Consider the following 10,639-nt stretch of genomic DNA (forward strand, 5'->3'; position numbering starts at 1 on the left):
TCATTTGTTTCCATGTATTTTTTTTTAATTTCTTCTTTGATTTCCTGGTTGACTCTTTCATTGTTTAGCAGCATGGTGTTTCACCTCCATGTATTTTTGGTCTTTCCGGATTTTTTCTTTTGGTTGACTTCAGTTTTATAGTGTTGTAGTCAAAAAAGGTGCATGGTATGACTTCAGTCTTTATGTATTTGTTGAGGCCTGTTTTCTGACGTGATATGTGATCTATTCTGGAGAATGTTACATGTGCGCTTGCAAAGAATGTGTATTCTGCTGTTTTAGGGATGGAATGTTCTGAATATATCTTTTAAGTCCATCTGGTCCATTGTGTCATTCAAAGCCATTGTTTCCTTGTTTATTTTCTCTTTACGTGATCTGTCCATTGGTGTAAGTGGGGTGTTAAAGTCCCCCAGTATTATAGTATTATTATCAATTAGTTCCTTTATGTTTTTTATTGATTGTTTTATATATTTGGGTGCTCCCATGTTAGGTGCATAAATATTTACAATTGGATTGTCCCCTTTATGATTATGTAGTGCCCTTTATAGTCTTTGTTTTATGTATGTATGTGTGTGTGTGTGTGTGTGTGTGTGTGTGTACGTACTGAGAGAGAGAGCAGGAGGGGAGGGGCAGAGGGAGAGGGAGAGAGAGAATCTCAAGCAGACTCCACGCCCACAGTGGAGCCTGACACAGGCCTCAATCTCACAACCCTGAGATCACGACCTGAGCCAAAATCAAGAGTTGGACGCTTAACTGACTGAGCTACTCAGCACCCCACAGTCTTTGTTTTAAAGCCTTGTTTGTCCAATATAAGTATTGCTACTCCTGGTTTCTTTAGACATCCATTTACATGATAAATGTTTCTCCACCTCCTCACTTTCAATCTGCAGGTCTCCTTAGGTCTAAAATGAGTCTCTTGTAGGCAGCATATGGTTGGGTCTTGTTTCTTATCCATTCTGACACCCTATGTCTTTATTTTTTTTAATTTTTTTCAAAGATTTATTTATTTGTCAGAGAGAGGGAGAGCAAGTGCATAAGCACAAGCAGGGGGTGCCCCAGGCAGAGGGAGAAGCAAGCTCCCCACTGAGCAAGGAGCCCGATGCAGGATTCGATCCCAGGACCCTGAGATCATGACCTGAGCTAAAGGCAGACACTTGACCGACTGAGCCACCCAAGCATCCCCACCCTATGTCTTTTGATTGGCATGTTTAATCCATTTACATTCAAAGTAATTATCAATCGATGTGTATTAATTGCCATTTTATTACTTGTTTAGTTGTTTCTGGAGATTTTCTGATCCTTTCTTGTCTTTGTCGCTTTTGGTCTCTCCTTTCCACTCAAAGAGTCCCCTTTACAAAAACTGGGGATGTACTGTATAGTGACTAATATAACAAAATAAAAATTATTTTTATAAAAAAGAGTTCCCTTTAATGAAAATCTTACCCTTTACCAACAATAAAAGTTAACTCATCTGAGGACCATGGTAGGTGTTTGGGGCACATAAGCCCTTATATAGTAGATAACATTTTTCTCTATTTTACTGATGAGAAAACTGAGGAACAAGGGAATTAACTTGCTCAAGTTTATACAGCTAGAAAGTAGTGTTGAAACCTATAGCTTAATTCTTGTGCCCTTGTCCTAGGAATTTCTCCTTAGAAAATTATCCAAAAGAAACAGTCCAGAAGAAGTTTCACTCAAATCCATTTAGTGATCATTTATTCAGCTCCTTATCTCTTTGTAGGCCAGGCCTAAGAATACAGAAATATTAAGATAAAGCCATTCAGAGAGGACACTGTCTTGTTCCAGTCTTAGAGGAGCTTTTGTGGAGTGGAAACATGTAAACAGGCAACATCGTAATATCATTTGTGCAGCTATGGACTAGCATGGCGGAGAGATGTCCCAGAGATCATTTTCTAAGTTGTGTTCAAACTACTGGTCTCCAGAATTGAGTGTATGCACCCAGAGGTTGTACAGGATAACCTTTTGTGGTGTTAGAACTATTAAAACTTATTTTTATCTTTAAAAAGTAAGAAATTACCTTTCTAATGATTGATTAACTTGTAGATACTGGCATCCTTCTCGGATCCTGTGTCAGAAGAGGTGTCACATGGTTCACATTACAGCTATCCTAAAAGAAGAGGAGGAAGCCACAGCCTTGAAGCGGTTGTGAATACAAGACACCCTCCTGCTTTTTTAAGTCTTCAGCAATATGTGGCACTTTATTTGTGCTTGTTTAAGTGGATTTTCAGTCATATTTGGCTTTTAACTAAATCAACCCTCGCAGGTTGAAAACAAAATAGCAAAGTTGACATTCTCCTACTCTGGAAGGGAACTCTTCATCATTCACATCGTTAGCTAATGAACTAATCAAATTTGACAAGAAATGGGCCTGAACATTTTGAAGTTCTCAGGAAGAATTTTGGAAATATGCAGTTACCATCTACTATAGGTGAAGACAAAGCTTACCCTAAATTTAAGTATGATTAATGTAGCTAATGCCAGTGTGAAGTCTTCACAATTACCAAAATGTTTAAAGACTTTGCATCTGGGACAGTGTTACTAGTTTTGAGGGGGGTGAGGGGTAAGAACAAAAAGGTTTGAGGCCTTAATTAAAAATCAATTTTTAAATATTGTTTATTATACCTTATCCTTTTTTATTCTTGTATATGTCTTGTATGTGCTTGTCACATTAGGTCAAGAGTATATGTTTTATAAGTAATGCAGGTTATATTGGAGCTGATACTAAAACTTTCTTTACTAGTAGGGTGTAAGATCAAAAACGTTTGTAGACAATTATTTTAAACAAAGGTCAGTTTTCCAGATGGGTAAAGAGAAGAACATACCAGGCAAAGAGAAGAGGTTATGTAATGCCAGAAGTGTATGTAGCGAGGTATTCAGAGAGCTGGAGGTAGTTTGAAATTATGCATAGAAGATTAGCATATAAGCTACAGACCTAGTGAAAATAAGGGAAAACAGTATCAGATAATAGAGGCGTAGTTAGGTAAATTATATTAATTCCATATTATGCAACCAGTAACAATGTAAAGACTAATAGCAACTCAGAAACAATACTAATTGAAAAATATAGAACTGCAGATTGTATGTTACCATATTTCCAGTTCTGCTAAATATACATTTGGATCAAGATTAAAAAGGAAGACAGAAATTGGAATAATTTTGCTAATATATTAACATATTTAGTTGTAGATGAAAATATTAACTTTAAATGTTTTCATTTAATATTTTTACAATAAATTTGTTTGGCTTTAAAGGAAATTCATTCCCAAACTAATTCATTTCTTCACTGTGATTCACATATTCCTCAGAAAGCCTCTCATTGCATGGGATTCTTAACTAAGACTCCAAATTTCTTAGCAAAGCTATCCAACATTTTGGATAACATTTTTATTGATAATCTTTTGTAATGTGAGTTAAATTAATAAAACTAGCCAAAATCTACTAAGTACATACTGTATGCAAGACATCTGTTAGACACCTGATATAAAGAGGTGCATCAGTCACATGAGTAGCTCTATGTCCTTAGGGAGATTATCTTCTAGGGAAACATACACATGGAAAGTTAAATAAATAATTATTTAAAATCACATTTTGAATCCATAAAAAATTTATGAGGCAGAACATGATTTGCTCAAACTAACTAACTGCTCATGCTGTCCTATTTATAATAGGTGAGTGGAAAACACTTCAATCTAAAGTGGATCTTAAAGGATGAGTACTAGGATTTGAAGATGAAGAAAAGAGAGAAGAAGTAAATTATTTTCCACCACTTCATTTCCAACCCACCAGACAAACCCCCTTAGTAAACTCTGAGGTGGGTGGAGCTAATAGAGCAACTAAGGGCAATGTGAGTCTGTTCTTCTGACTTCAGAAAAACCAGTTTGGCTAGAACAGAAAGTTGATAGAGAAGACTAATGGAAGATAAGGTTTAAAAAGGTAGTTTGAGGCCAGATTTGACAGAGCTTTGAATGTTACACCAAGAAATCTGGGCTTTGTCTTGTAGACAGTGGAAAATTATGGGAGGTATTTTAGCGATATAAGACATTGTCACTGTAGGAAAGCCTCTGAGGAAACACACTTATGTGGTTGCTGAAATGTGCCCAGAATCCAAAGACACAGCATACTTGGTCATGCTTGTTCCAACCAATGAGGTGTGCCCAAATGGGAAAGTAATGGGTGACTAGCCAAAAAGAAGAAGGACCATGTTTAAAATATTGCCACTGTGAAGTAGACTCTGGTTGTATTAAAAGTTTCATATCAAGTCTTTGACAGATCATATATAAATAATCTTACCATCCAAAGGAGTGTACTATCTAAGATAAAAGGAAAACAAACCCGTGATGAATCCTTTAGGTTTTTTTATGCTTATAACATATGCCCTTCTAAGAGGGCAGAACTATGTTGTTAATATATTATTACTGATTAGATTATTTTGAAATGTGAAAATATTATTTTAGTCCATTCCTATTAGCATTTTTTGAGAAGAGCTTTTTTAGATCAGTTCACATGAATTGAATTAAAACAGTATGTGTTGATTGAATACTTTGACTTAAACATAATTCTTTACAACAAATTTAGGTAATTCAGCCTTGTTTTATGTGCATTAAAATGTAACAGTTATATGCCTGAGAAGTTCTCAGTCAGAAAAAAAGTTCGAGAACTCATTAGCCAGAACCAAATCAGAAATGGTCAAGATTTTCTTCCTCACATGGAAATAGGACTCACATTTCAGAATAAAATAAAAATCTTTAGGCCTTTATATAACAATGTTGTGGCAAATGTGAAAGCTACAAGAAAAGTGGCATTCTGTTTCTTAGCTATTGAATATCTTAACTCGGTGGGGGAAAAACTTGAAAAAAAATTTTTTTTAAGTCCCGTGGATTATCCAAAAAGAAATTCCAGAATGAGAGAGGGCCTGTCCCCCTCATTTGGTTACGGCCATCAAGATGGCCATCATTGCTCTGATTTCATTGCTGTAGGATGGATTTCTGAAAGGGAATGGGAGAGAAAGCACAAAGCCCCAAGGATTGTGTGTTCCTGTGTGACATTCTGACCAGATAGTAGTAGAAAGTACCAGATATCAGACCAGAAAGGATTTTTGTGGGAGAGGATTTATAATTCAGTTTTGTAAATCCATTAATATTTCACCATGCCTATTGTTGATATTTTTATAATTTATATTGTGTATTTATTATTAGTGTCTAGTACTTGAAATAAAAGTAATAATTTAGGAAAAATAACCACTGGTTCCCTAAATAATCTCACCACTCTTTCAGGAGCATTTGGGAGTCTCAGGAAAGTACTAACTCAGACAGTTTGTAGACCACTATTTTAAACAAAGGTCAGTTTTCCAGATGGGTAAAGAGAAGAATATACAGGCAAAGAGAAGAGGTTATGCAATGCCAGAAATGTATGTAGCGAGGTATTCAGAGAGCTGGAGGTAGTTTGAAATTATGCATAGAAGATTAGCATATAAGATACAGACCTAGAGAAAATAAGGGAAAACAGTATCAGATAATAGAGGTGTAGTTAGGTAAATTATATGAAGTCCATAATTATGCAGCCAGTAAAAACTTGGGTTTTTTTTTTTTCCAAAAGAACAAGTCTGAAACAGTTGAGCAGATCCTCGAATCAGTATTCTACTTTCTCTAACCATTTTCTGAGAATTTGAATAGTTTTCCCATTTAGTCTTCTTATCAAAAGTGATCCAGTTGTCCTCATTTTTATCATTAAACTCTTTGGCTGTGGTACTATAAATTTTATAAATGTTGCTGGTCTGTGTTGGAAAACACTAAAAGAGCCAATATTGAATATCCTGATTCCACTAGGAAGTGCTTATTGTGTGTCTCTATGTGCCCAGAACTATGCCAGATATGGTGGGAAACACATTTGCTTGCAGCAGATTGAGAAAACTGCTGTATATGTTTTAAAACCTAACTAAGGTCTGTTTATCTGCATTTTTAAAATATTTTCAAGGTCAAAAGGGTATGGGCCCTTTCAGAATTAAAAATAAATCTTTTACAGAGCCAAGTCAGCTGGAACTCTAAGTAAGTAAACTATTCTGTGGAGGTTAAGCTTTTAATCTGGCATGAGAGGAGTTAAAGCGAAGTACTTCTTAGCATCACAGAAGCCATCAAGTAAAAAAAAAATCAACAGGAGTCACCCAAAAAGGACATCCATATGGTTTGCCTTTATATCTTTCTTCTCACGTAAATGGAGATGTAAAGCATTTCTCTTGATCTCAGTTGATGTTGTACACATAGTAGGAACTCAAAAAAATGTTGGCAAAATGAGCTATATGATTGCACTTGGAAAGTGAAACTTAATTATAATTATTAAAATTACAATTTTATAAAATATCTGTGTATGGACAAGGACTCAGAGGAAATAACAGTTTGATTCATTTGTTGGTTTTCTGAATGTTTTTTTCTTACATTTAAAGTGTTTCCATTGCTGTCGCTACAATATAATTTGAGTATCATTTTTTTAATTAAATGCATTCAAGTATAACAGAGAAGCACAGTAGGACAAAGCTCTGTCCACCACTGGGGTTCAAACATCTCTTGGCATATCTAGCAAATTGGTGAGTTTAGGCAGCCAAGAGGTGATTTGCCTAAGGGTTTTGTTAGAAAGACTGTTAAGAATTGTGGGTACCACTGACAAGGGAGTTTAGCTAGGCTACTTTTCAGTCTGTTTGCACTGCTAAAGTGCGCTAGGCTAGTGTCCCAATTGGTCAGTGCCCATGTCATGCTATATCTTCGGTGTCACTCTTGGATTGAGGGGATAAGGTCTTACCTATCCGGAAGATTCATTCTCTCTAAGACAGCTTCATGAACTCCTCTTGGAAAGTACCATAAGCAGAAATAGGAGCGCATTAAAATCTTTATTTTATCACAAAATATAATCCATAGGTGAGTGATTAGGGCTTGTTTCCACTTCTGCAGGAAATGTGACATAATTTTGTAGTATTGAAGTCTCCAGAAAACACAGAAGCATTTTAAGTCATTTAGGGCCACAATAGAGATCATGAAAATGACCAGTAGAAGGTGGTGATAACCTGGTTTAAGGGGCTGGCTCAACGATTAGTACCAGAAATGTTCAAAGACAACAGAAACTTCAGCAACAGATATCCACATGCCACAGATAAGTCTTGTTCTTGAACCCGTGTAAACCCCTGTCTCAGGGCTCTTAGAAATTATGGGCAGAGGATTTTGCAAGGAGCTGGAGGTCCCATATCAGCAGGCAAAGGCAGGAGCCAATGAAATATGGATTATAAAACCATTAGTAAAAAGTTCATAATTATGGGTTTTAGTTCATAAAGAATATGAGATGTGAGAAGTGAATCTGCTATTCCTTCACTCAGTGGTCCCCATTCCCACATGCTTATTTGTGTGAGCATTTCAGGAAATTGAGGGTACTGATAGTTCTTAAAAATACGGGGCATATTTTTTGTATAACATGACCCATAAGTGGAAATTAAATACAATTCTTCATCTGATGTTCAACCAAAGAAACAACAATATCTTCCAATCCTGGGAGAAAAATAGCTGGGCTGAATTTATTGATATTTAAGGTCTTTTAAAGGATAATTTTGGATGTATGTGATTTGCACCTAAAATACTGTTCTTAGAACCTAAACTTTGCCAAAGAGGCAACTCCAGGGTTTCACCTTTCATATGGTGCTTAATAGTTTGCAAAGAACACTATAGTAGGTATGCTCTGAAGAGGCAAGAGAAGTCTCTCATGAAATGAGGGTAGTTTATAAGGTGACATCCTTTCTTTAAAAAAAAAAATTTCATGGGCCTTCTTTTTCTCTTTGGCCTATTCCTTTATGTGTTGTAGTGACTGGTGTTTAATAATTGCACAGAGATAAACAGATGCCTTGGAAACCAATACACTCAGAGTGTAGAACAATGTTTATGGCATTTGATATACAAATGGGAGATTTTTTTAAAGGAAAGGTATACATACAGGGTCCCACCAGATTTGAAATATGGTTACAAATGGAATTTAATTAGTGAACAAACACTGAGCATCTATTATGTGCAAAGTATTGTTCTTAATGAAAGTGAATCAAAAAAGAATATAAGACATGATCAGTACCCTTAATAATTTTTAATCTAAAAAGGGATAAGATATAGACTAGGTATCTTGAGGGTCCTCAACAGATATTTGTTTAATGAATGATCAGATGGATGACTATAAGAGATTACTATTGGTCCAAGGTAGCATATGATATATACTAAGAAAATGAGGAAATGTGTGTATATGTCTGTGTAAAAAAAAAAGACTGAAAAATGTAGAGTCATAATTATGAAGGTGAGGTCAGGTTGCAAAGCAATTTTGAATAGATAAAAAAATATAATTAAGCAAAGGAAATCAGGGATTAGAGGTAGATAAGAGTACACTACGAGGATATGGGCATACTAATGTTTATCTTAGAGGCAAAACTGTCCTGACTCCAGTGGTATCTTGGAGGAACAACTTGAGCGAGATGATCGCTCAGGAAGCTAAAAGCTGGCACAGAGACAAGTATTCTTCTAAGTTAAGTTTTGCATTACTTGCTAATACGATGGAAAATTGAGTAGTAGTTTGGAATTTCCCTGATGAAGAAAGTACAAATTAAACTGAGATAATTCACACAGATTTTGTACATTTGCAGGGACAGTGGTAGTCATAGGATTTTGGCAAAAATACACGAAAATTTATCTCCAAAGTGAATGAGTCAAAACTTGAAATTTTAGAAACTGGCTGAAACCTCATCAAGCAATCTAATAGATTTTTTTTCCTTTGGGAAGTGGTTCATAACCCAGTGAATTTGGGGACAAACTTTAGTGCTCTTGCCAGGTGGCCATTTAGAAGACCAGTCCCTTTCCTTGAACTTTACTGTTGAGGCTATAACCTATTGGCATCCAAATGACAACTTATGAAAGAGGCCTCATCATGCTCCCAAGAGAAACAACCTGTTCCCTGCCAAAATTAGGATTACCTTGCTTTAGGAAGAGGATGCATACTATGCTGGCAGCCAAATGATGATTTGCCAAAAATATCACTCCATGGTGAACAACAAAGAAGCCTCACATAACCCGGAAGGGAGAGAGTATTAGAGATGGCCATCTAGACAGTTGATGAAGGACTTGCTGAAGGCTGTGCTGAAGGCAATAGTAATAACTGGGCATCGTACTAATTTAATGACCTGGCAAATTAGAAACCACCTTGGTAAAGGTAAATCCGTGGGTGGGGTTTTTAAGCCCTAAGTGTTAAAGGCCTAAGGATAGGCATAGCAAAAATGAGTACCCGTGACACCATCTATTCCATTTCTATACCCATGGCCAACATGGACAATAGGTAACTCAGTCTCAGGGTCCTTCTCTACTAACACAGCACTTTAAGAAGACACGATTATCAATGGGAATTGTCAGGTCATTTAAAACCTATTTCCTTGCCTATGGATTGCTCCCATGTGACAGATGCCTACTCCATCTTCAGATGAGAAGATGATGGCCCTGAAAAACACTTGGCTATGGAAGGGGCTCTCATCTGAGTCACTCAGGAGAATGGCTAGGAAGTCAGGAATCCCATCTACCATTCAGCTGACCCCAGGAGGTAGACTTCCATGTGTCACTACTCATGGCCCACTGCCCAAGAGTACCTCTGAGTAGCCATCGGCTGAGTGAATCTTTCCATAATGAAATTCTAATGCAGCCAGGTTGCCTAACAGAATTTGGTTAGTTGCTTCTTGGCCTTGGCTTAGAACTGTTTCCATTGTTGGAAAATACTTGGTATTTGAGGGGGATGAAATGAGACAGCACCTGTGAAAACTGTTTGGAAATTTTAAAGGCCTGTACTCATGCAGGGGTATGGGTGAGGATGATTACCAGAGGACTGCATGAAGTCAAGCCCTGCATTTTTCCTCAGGCTTACAAGTTTTTATTTAATTGACTCTTTCCAATAAGACCAGAGTTAACCTTTTCCCTTGTGGGAGGCGAAAATAATGAGATATTTGTCTTCACTTTGCATCATTGTGTATGTGTGACATCCCTAAATCCACTCCTACATGCTAGTCAGATTTATCTCTCACACCACTTTCATCACGTCACCCAGCTTCTCAGGAACCTAAATTGATTCCCCTGTCCATTATAGAAAATTCAAGCTCTTCAGTCATGCATTCAAAGTCCTCCTTCAGCTACCCACCCCTGCCCCTCACACACCAGTTGCCACCACCTTTCCAATCTCACCTCTTTTTGCTTCACATCCCAGAAGCAGGTACCATTGGAGTTGGCAGTCATCAAAAAGGTGATGCTCATCCAATCCTTGAATTTTCATAGTTGGGGAAACTCAAGTCCAGAGAGGTGAGGTGATATTTCCCAGGCCACACATAGCTCTCCCACTGTGGCCATGTTTTCCATTCCCCACACAACTTGTTCCTTTGGTCCTACGCACCAGGACAGGAGGAGTAGAACTGGTGTCCAGGGAACAGTGTGGTATGGGACAAATGATGCATGAAGCAATAATGAGAATTAAAAACTCAATGCTCTTGCAACATACTGTGTTTGCAACAAATGACCTTTACATAGAATGTGCTACCCTCTTAATAGGGAATTCATTAAAGTTGGGAATTAAT

Source organism: Ursus maritimus, unplaced genomic scaffold (genome assembly GCF_017311325.1).
Source record: "Ursus maritimus isolate PB19 unplaced genomic scaffold, ASM1731132v1 scaffold_4, whole genome shotgun sequence".
Taxonomy (NCBI): Eukaryota; Metazoa; Chordata; class Mammalia; order Carnivora; family Ursidae; genus Ursus; species Ursus maritimus.